This window comes from Littorina saxatilis, linkage group LG14 (genome assembly GCF_037325665.1).
Source record: "Littorina saxatilis isolate snail1 linkage group LG14, US_GU_Lsax_2.0, whole genome shotgun sequence".
Classification (NCBI taxonomy): Eukaryota; Metazoa; Mollusca; class Gastropoda; order Littorinimorpha; family Littorinidae; genus Littorina; species Littorina saxatilis.
In genome coordinates this window covers 8,272,803-8,280,302 of record NC_090258.1, presented here as the reverse complement: position 1 = coordinate 8,280,302, position 7,500 = coordinate 8,272,803, and the positions used below count along the sequence as shown (strand labels likewise).

Below are 7,500 nucleotides of genomic sequence, written 5' to 3'. Positions count from 1 at the left end.
GATCCTGCTATGATTCATTTTTGTTTCTTAGCGGCAGCGTTGGCGTGCAGTTGGTCAAACGAACGGTGTACGACGAACAACGAATTATTCTTTTTTTTTCTTTTTTCTTTATGGCAAATTATGTTGAATTGCCGACTATTTTGTTCCCCAAAATGGGAGTATTTTGTGAGAGCCTGCTATAATTCATTTTCTGGTGTGTTTTTGTTTTTTTTGCTGCAGCGCTGGCGTGCAGTTGGTCCAACGAAGGATGTACGACAAACAACGAACTATTCCTAAAAAAAATTCTTTATGGCAAATTATGTCGCCGACTATTTTGTTTAAAAAAATGGGAGTATTTTGTGAAATCCTGCTATAATTCATTTTCTGTTTCTTTTTTGGCTGCAGCGCTGGCGTGCAGTTGGTCCAATGAGGGATGCGTGGCGAACGACGAATGCTGCAGCCAGTCCTGCTGGCGGGCTCACGAAGGCACCAACCCACGCTGTCGTCATAGCACCCTGGGCGAACCGTGCGTCTTCGACTACCACTGTCGCGATGACCTCATCTGCGGCAAGAACTACAACTGCTGTTCACCATACTGGAAGATGTGCATCGATGACGCAGACTGCTGTGAGAAAGATCACGTGTGTCGCCACGCGGATGGATTCATCTACGATCGTTGTCTTTATCCGGCGGCCGCGCCCGCTTCCGTGCGCGCCTCCGCCGGACTTATTTTCTGGGCGGCGGTGGCTGTGACAATGTTTGTGAGCGGGTTGAGGTGGAGTAGGTGATGCTGTGGACTACTTTTTACATTTAGTCAAGTTTTGACTAAATGTTTTAACGTAGAGGGGGGAATCGAGACGAGGGTGTGGTGTATGTGTGTGTGTCTGTCTGTCTGTGCGTGTGTGTGTGTAGAGCGATTCAGACTAACCTACTTGACCAATCTTTATGAAATTTTACATGAGAGTTCCGGGAAATGATATCCCCGGATGTTTGTTTTCTTTTTTTCGATAAATGTCTTTGATGACGTCATATCTGGCTTTTTGTAAAAGATGAGGCGGCACTGTCACACCCTCATTTTTCAATCAAATTGATTGAAATTTTGGCCAAGCAATCTTTGACGAAGGCCGGACTTCGGTATTGCATTTCAGCTTGGTGGCTTAAAAATTAATTAATGACTTTGGTCATTAAAAATCTGAAAATTGTAAAAAAATAATTATTTTATAAAACGATCCAAATTGACGTTCATCTTATTCTCTATCATTTTCTGATTCCAAAAACATATAAATATATTATATTTGGATTAAAAACAAGCTCTGAAAATTAACAATATAAAAATTATGATCAAAATTAAATTTCCTAAATCGATTTAAAAACACTTTCATCTTATTCCTTGTAGGTTCCTGATTCCAAAAACATATAGATATGATATGTTTGGATTAAAAACACGCTCAGAAAGTTAAAACGAAGAGAGGTACAGTAAAGCGTGCTATATGAAGCACAGCGCAACCGCTACCGCGCCAAACAGGCTCGTTACTTTCACTGCCTTTTGCACTAGCGGCGGACTACGTTCAGTTTCATTCTGTGAGTTCCACAGCTTGACTAAATGTAGTAATTTCGCCTTACGCGACTTGTTTTTCTTTGCGAATGAGAAAGAAGCAAAATTAAGTGATTACGTTTGGGTGTGTGATTTGTTTCTTTTTTTCTTTTTTTTTTCTTCTTCTGTGCACTGCTTGGATACAAGTGTTCAATATACGTATTATGTGGTTTTCTTCTCTTGAAAAAACCCACGAAACAGATTTTTTGTTTATCAACTACGAAGTCATTCAACTGTAATCAGCTGGATTTGTTAGAGCGAGTGTTTCTCCACTGTGCTCTTTCAACAATAACTCAGTGTAGTGTTTATATGTAAAACACATGACATTAACAAGGAACCTGCGCTGTGTAGTATGAAATGGATAGACATGGCTTTTTGAAGGTCTTATCTGTGTGCTGACTACTTTCACTGCCGGTACAATCAGCTTTGATCCTGTGCAATAAAAAAAAACAGAACAAGAAAAAGGAGACATGGTAGAATTATCTAGTCATTTTGACAATGTTATTAAAAGTATCTTGTACAAATTCGAATTTTCTCATATGCCGCGAAGTCTCGTCACCATTGATTTTGTGTGTATTATTGTTATTCGAAGGCATGCACTGCTAAAATGTGTGCCATGTGTGATCCAGTCAGATGACTGTCAAAATCTACGCCCTGCTAGATCAATAGATGGAGCGAGTGATTCTGAAACTGAAACTGAAACTGAAACTGAACTTTATTACAAAAGGATAGAGGTTTTTGGCAAAGCCTAATCTTCCAGTACCGTATACAAACACCTAAAACAGACGCACATTTCATCCATAAAAATGTTTTTTAAAAGACTACGAAAGGAAAACAACGGTTCACAGTTCTCAAAGTTTGAGCAGAGAGTTTGAAAGAGTCTTTTGCCATTACAGCATAGAAAAGCTACTTTTTGTGACGAAATGAAGAATAAACCAAGCGATGGAGTCAACATCTGCTCTGGGGGCCTCATAATCCAAACATAGACAAACAGGAAGAGAATATAGTTCTCTTGACTTTGTCGTGTGGAAAACGATTCAGTCAGCTGCGTTGAACCATCTGATAACCAAAGGGAAGTAAGCGCTCTAACATGCATACGACATGTGTAATAGAGTAAGTGAGAGTTACTCGGAACCATTCTCCTGGCACCTGAGACAATAACAAGCAATATTGCTATTTCATATGTTACGTGGATTTCCATTGGTCAATTGGGCAAAACTGAGCTCAGTGCAAAAGTGATATCGACGACATTTCCGTCGATATCAGTTTTGATATCGACGACCTCTTTATTGCTTCCCCACTTCAAAAACAAAAACACCTACATTTAGAAACAATCAAATATATATGAAAATGTAATGATCCCAGAATTTAGTTGAGCAAGTGACTAAAGACTTTTTGAAAGAAAAGACATTTTGAAATACTGAAAAGTACAAGAAAAGAGTGAACAAAAAGAAATAATAATCAGAGGGAGGGATATGGAACAGCCAAAACTGAGACAAATACTTTTGTAATTTCTTTACAGTAAATACAAAATGTCCAAAGAATTAGCAATATATCTAACATTGACTGACTGTGTGATGATATCTTCTGCTATTGGTCTGTTTCGACAGTGATATAAAAATCTCGACCGAGACAGTGATATCTAAATCGAGACCGGAGGTCGAGATTTTGATATCACTGTCGAAACAGACCATAGCAGAAGATATCATCACACAGTCCGTCAATATTGGGTACTAAAATGAACAAGCGACTTTCTTCTTCATGTTTCTGTTGAACCATGTCCTAAACTGGACATCTTGCATGCGGGAGAGCAGTCGATTGTGAAATTCAAATTGCCTTGATTAAGCAGTGCTCTAATGATCACGCCATACTCTAGCAAAACTGTTAGAACTTGCAAGCGCTGCAGGAGTAATGTGTGTAGTTATAGTACCCGCCAAATCTTTACAGAGAATCAATAGCCCCTGGCAATGTTAAGTTCTGAGAGTCGAGCCTGAGCATTTTCTTGGCGTTGAGTTGGATCGATTCACTCGAAGGGCTAATTCAATCCTCATCACAACAAAATCGGTAGGCTCTGGGGTGGTGCGGTCTTAAGCTGTAAGGCACACTCCTTCTCGTGAAAACTGTTAGGCTCACCATCTCAAATCTGACCAAGGTTTCACATGGCATAAGGTCATCCCTCTGCTGGGTCACATACTCAAACGCAACATCCTGACTGCTTGCTGTGATGAGTTGATTTTTGTATGAACTAATTTCTTAAAAAGTCACAAGTGTCTTTTTAAGAAATCAAATCATCAAAGAAATTCCACTGTGCACCGAGAACACTCAGACTGGTAATTGTTGGTATGTGTCCAAGTGGAGGGATGGTTTTATTCCATGTAACAGCCTGGCAGATCTACCTGCACGGTTGGCCTAGTGGCAAGGCGTCCGCCCCGTGATCGGGAGGTCGTGGGTTCGAACTTTAAAATTGGCAATCTAGTGGCTGCTCCGCCTGGCGTCTGGCATTATGGGGTTAGTGCTAGGACTGGTTGGTCCGGTGTCAGAATAATGTGACTGGGTGAGACATGAAGCCTGTGCTGCGACTTCTGCCTTGTGTGTGGCGCACGTTAAATGTCAAAGCAGCACCGCCCTGATATGGCCCTTCGTGGTCGGCTGGGCGTTAAGCAAACAAATAAACAAAACAAACAAGCCTGGCAGATCTGGGATGGGGAGCCGACCTGTTTACACGGTAAGGAGTGTGTTTTAAAGAATGTGCATGTTTGTGTTAAGTTGGATCCAGTCAAAATACAAATACACATTACAGAATGTCCACAGGCTGTGGAATTAGACGTAGTCGTTAGTCACAAGTTTTTGTTAGACGGATGCTGTGTGTGGGTGCAATCCCTGATCCAATCATACCCACTTCTTCTTCTTCTTCTTCTTCTTCTTGTTCTTCTTCTTCTTGTTCTTCTTCTTCTTCTTCTTGTTCTTGTTCTTGTTCTTGTCTTTTTCTTCTTCTTCTTCTTCTTCTTCTTCTTCTTCTTCTTCTTCTTCTTCTTCTTCTTCTTCTTCTTCTTGATCGCCTTTACACTTGGAGTCCAGCTCTGGAAATGAAGCTGGTGGTCTTTTGTAGAGCTTCCACGGGACCGTGCAGCTTCTCTTGGAGGGTCGTTGGCCTAGGCCAAGTCTATGTCCTCAACGGACTGAGGTTCTTGCAGTCCTGCAGAACGAGGGCAGTGTCTTGTTCTGCTTGCAACCATGCCCTCATCTGAGATTGTCAACTGGATCTGGCATAGCGCTGTTCTTCGGTTCTTCTTCTTCTTCTTCTTCTTCTTCTTCTGCTTCTTTCATGGGCAGAAACTTCCACGTTCATTCCTGTTTTTGCACAAGTGTATGACCATTTGTAACCCGCCATTCAGGCAGCATACGACGATTTAGGGGGAAGCATGCTGGGTATTTTCGTGTTTCTATAACCCATCGAACTCTGACATGGATTACAGGATCTTTTCCGTGCGCACTCGGTCTTGTGCTTGCGTGTACACACGAAGGGGATTAAGGCACTAGCAGGTCTGCACATAAGTTGACCTGGGAGATCGGACAAATCTCCAACCTTTACACACCAGGCGGCCGCGGCCGGTATTTGAACTCGCGACCTTCCGATTAGGAGGCCGATGTCTTATCCACTACGCCACTGCGCCCGTCTACTTCGGTTCGCGACTGTCCATTTCGATCAGTCACCCTACCAGTGAAGTCTTCATCTTATTCCTTTTTAAAGTGAGGCCATTTCGCGATTCTGAACTTCCACTTTACATATGTTCCTGGTATTAGATTATGTAATTTTTCATTTTATGTACATACAGTTGGGCTCTGCTCTTTGGCGTAAAAATTAAGGCCAACTCATTTTTGGCTCACGTAAGTGTAGCCTATGCGATGCTAAACTTTGTCTGTCTGTGCGTGCGTGCGTGTGTGCGTGTGTGATAGAAACTTTAACATTTGACTGAACACCGAAATACTAATTTTACTTGGTTATTATTCAAGCAACAGCTTCAAAGTATTGAAGCAATGATCAACATTTCGTCGGCACGTATGTAGTTAAAGTGTGTATCCAAAGAAAACGGGTGGTGGGGGGTTTTGGGGGGGTAAAAACAGCTGACTGGTTTGTGTCGTGTGTGGTATGTAGACCAGGTCAGGGGTCAATGTTAGGTCAGATCGCGTGAAGGATTGTGGTATAGATACATGCAGTTATCACCGAGCTGCAGTTCGCCGATTCGGAGAAGACGACTCATGATTTCACATTGTTCGGTTTCGTAGCTCCAGAAAAATAGATAAAGAAGATACCAAAGGAGATTTCCTACAGGTTAATCTGCACAGCGTGTTTCCAGTGTCTGCGCGAGGAAGCGCTGTCGAAAGCGCAGTGTCGATCTGGCCATCTGGCAGTCGTGTCCCCGTAAGTAGGCTACAGACAGACAGATCTAGATCTAGTGTCTCGCACTCTTGCACCGTATCACTTATGCTTACTGTTTCTTTCTTTCTTTATTTGGTGTTTAACGTCGTTTTCAACCGTTCAAGGTTATATCGCGACGGTATGCTTACTGTGTGTGTGTATGTGTGACGGAGTGATTGAGTTTGTGTTACTGTTTGTCGATTTCTTACGTGAGCCGTGAAGGCTTCGCCTCTTGTTGCATTAGAGATTGGATCGAGCCGAAGGGTTAATTCGATCCTCATATCAGAATATTCATAGCTCATGGAAACGCGTAATTCTGAGTCTCGACATTTTCCTGGGTTTATTCCCAATGGAGCTCAAGGAGATTTCAAGCGACCTTGAAGATGCTGAAAAACAAACTCTTCAAAATTAAAGGGCTTTTCAAATCTACAAATTCTAAATACGCCGTCTTGTGTACAGATATTGTATGCAATCTTCTAAACTTATATTTTAAGGTGAGGTTTGGTGGGGAAGTAAAAGTCAAAACAGTATCCCTTGGTCAGGATTTGTGCATATATTGCAAGTTAAAGGCATTTTTCTTTAATAAGAAACATGTATGAAAATCCCTGCAGATGAAAAAGAACAAAAATTCTTCAGATGGACCAAAAGTCACACATAATCATCGTCCTACGACTTCCATGTAACAATTTCTATTTATCCAAGAACATGGCCTAGAAATCTTCACTTTTTTTTTATTATATAAATTAACCACAGCTATTGTCTTGTTATGATTCACGTGTCCCAGTGATTCGAACAAATGTTACCATTGTGTTGTTGTTGGTTATTTAGTGGCCTTTGAATTGTAGTTAGGGGCCTGTAATGTATGAAACTGTTGTCGTAACTTTAAGTGTTCATATAGTTGTTGTTTTCTGTTTCGTTTTGAACAATAGAAAAATGACAACACTGGACAGCTTCTGGATACATACAATGTATTTATTTATTTGAGTGATAAAGTCCGTGTACGATTGCACACCTTACTATACTTAGAGTAGTGTTTGCTTGCTTGTTCGTTCGTTTTTTTGAGAGAAAACAATTGAATGATAAAGTGTAAATACTACCCCTGTCATAAAAGGGCTGCGTTCTCACAGCGTTCCCGCGGCGTCCAAGAAAAATGAAGAACCGGCCCCGAGGTGCGCGCAGTAGGGTCTCCTACAGCGCCGGAGCAACGCGGTGGCATCTCCATTTGACGTGGTGGGGTCACCAAGAACGCCATGCAACAGCGCGCACTTTGAACATGCACAAAGTACGCGCCGTCGCTCGGCGTTCTGAAATGCGCGTGGTAGGAACGCCGTAGGGTCGCCGTAGCAGCGCAGTAAGGTCTCCTACAGCGCCACAAGAGCTCCGTTGGCGCGCAGTATGGACGCAGTGGTAGTCGGCGGCGCTTGCACGGATCCGGAGACCTCACGGAGATGTCACTGCGTATGCTCGGCGTATGCACGGAGACCTCACGGGGTCCTTGGGGATATCA

The 7,500-nt window shown here is 42.3% G+C and overlaps 1 long non-coding RNA gene across 1 annotated transcript in view; it reads left to right on the top strand.

Moving 5' to 3' along the window:
- The window catches only part of LOC138947045 (uncharacterized), a 49,974-nt gene extending 49,608 nt beyond the window's left edge, over window positions 1–366 (top strand). The window contains exon 3 of the long non-coding RNA XR_011449531.1: window positions 220–366. This is a non-coding gene — a long non-coding RNA (uncharacterized lncRNA). The remainder of the gene's footprint in view (window positions 1–219) is intronic.
- Window positions 367–7,500: the final 7,134 nt, after the last annotated feature.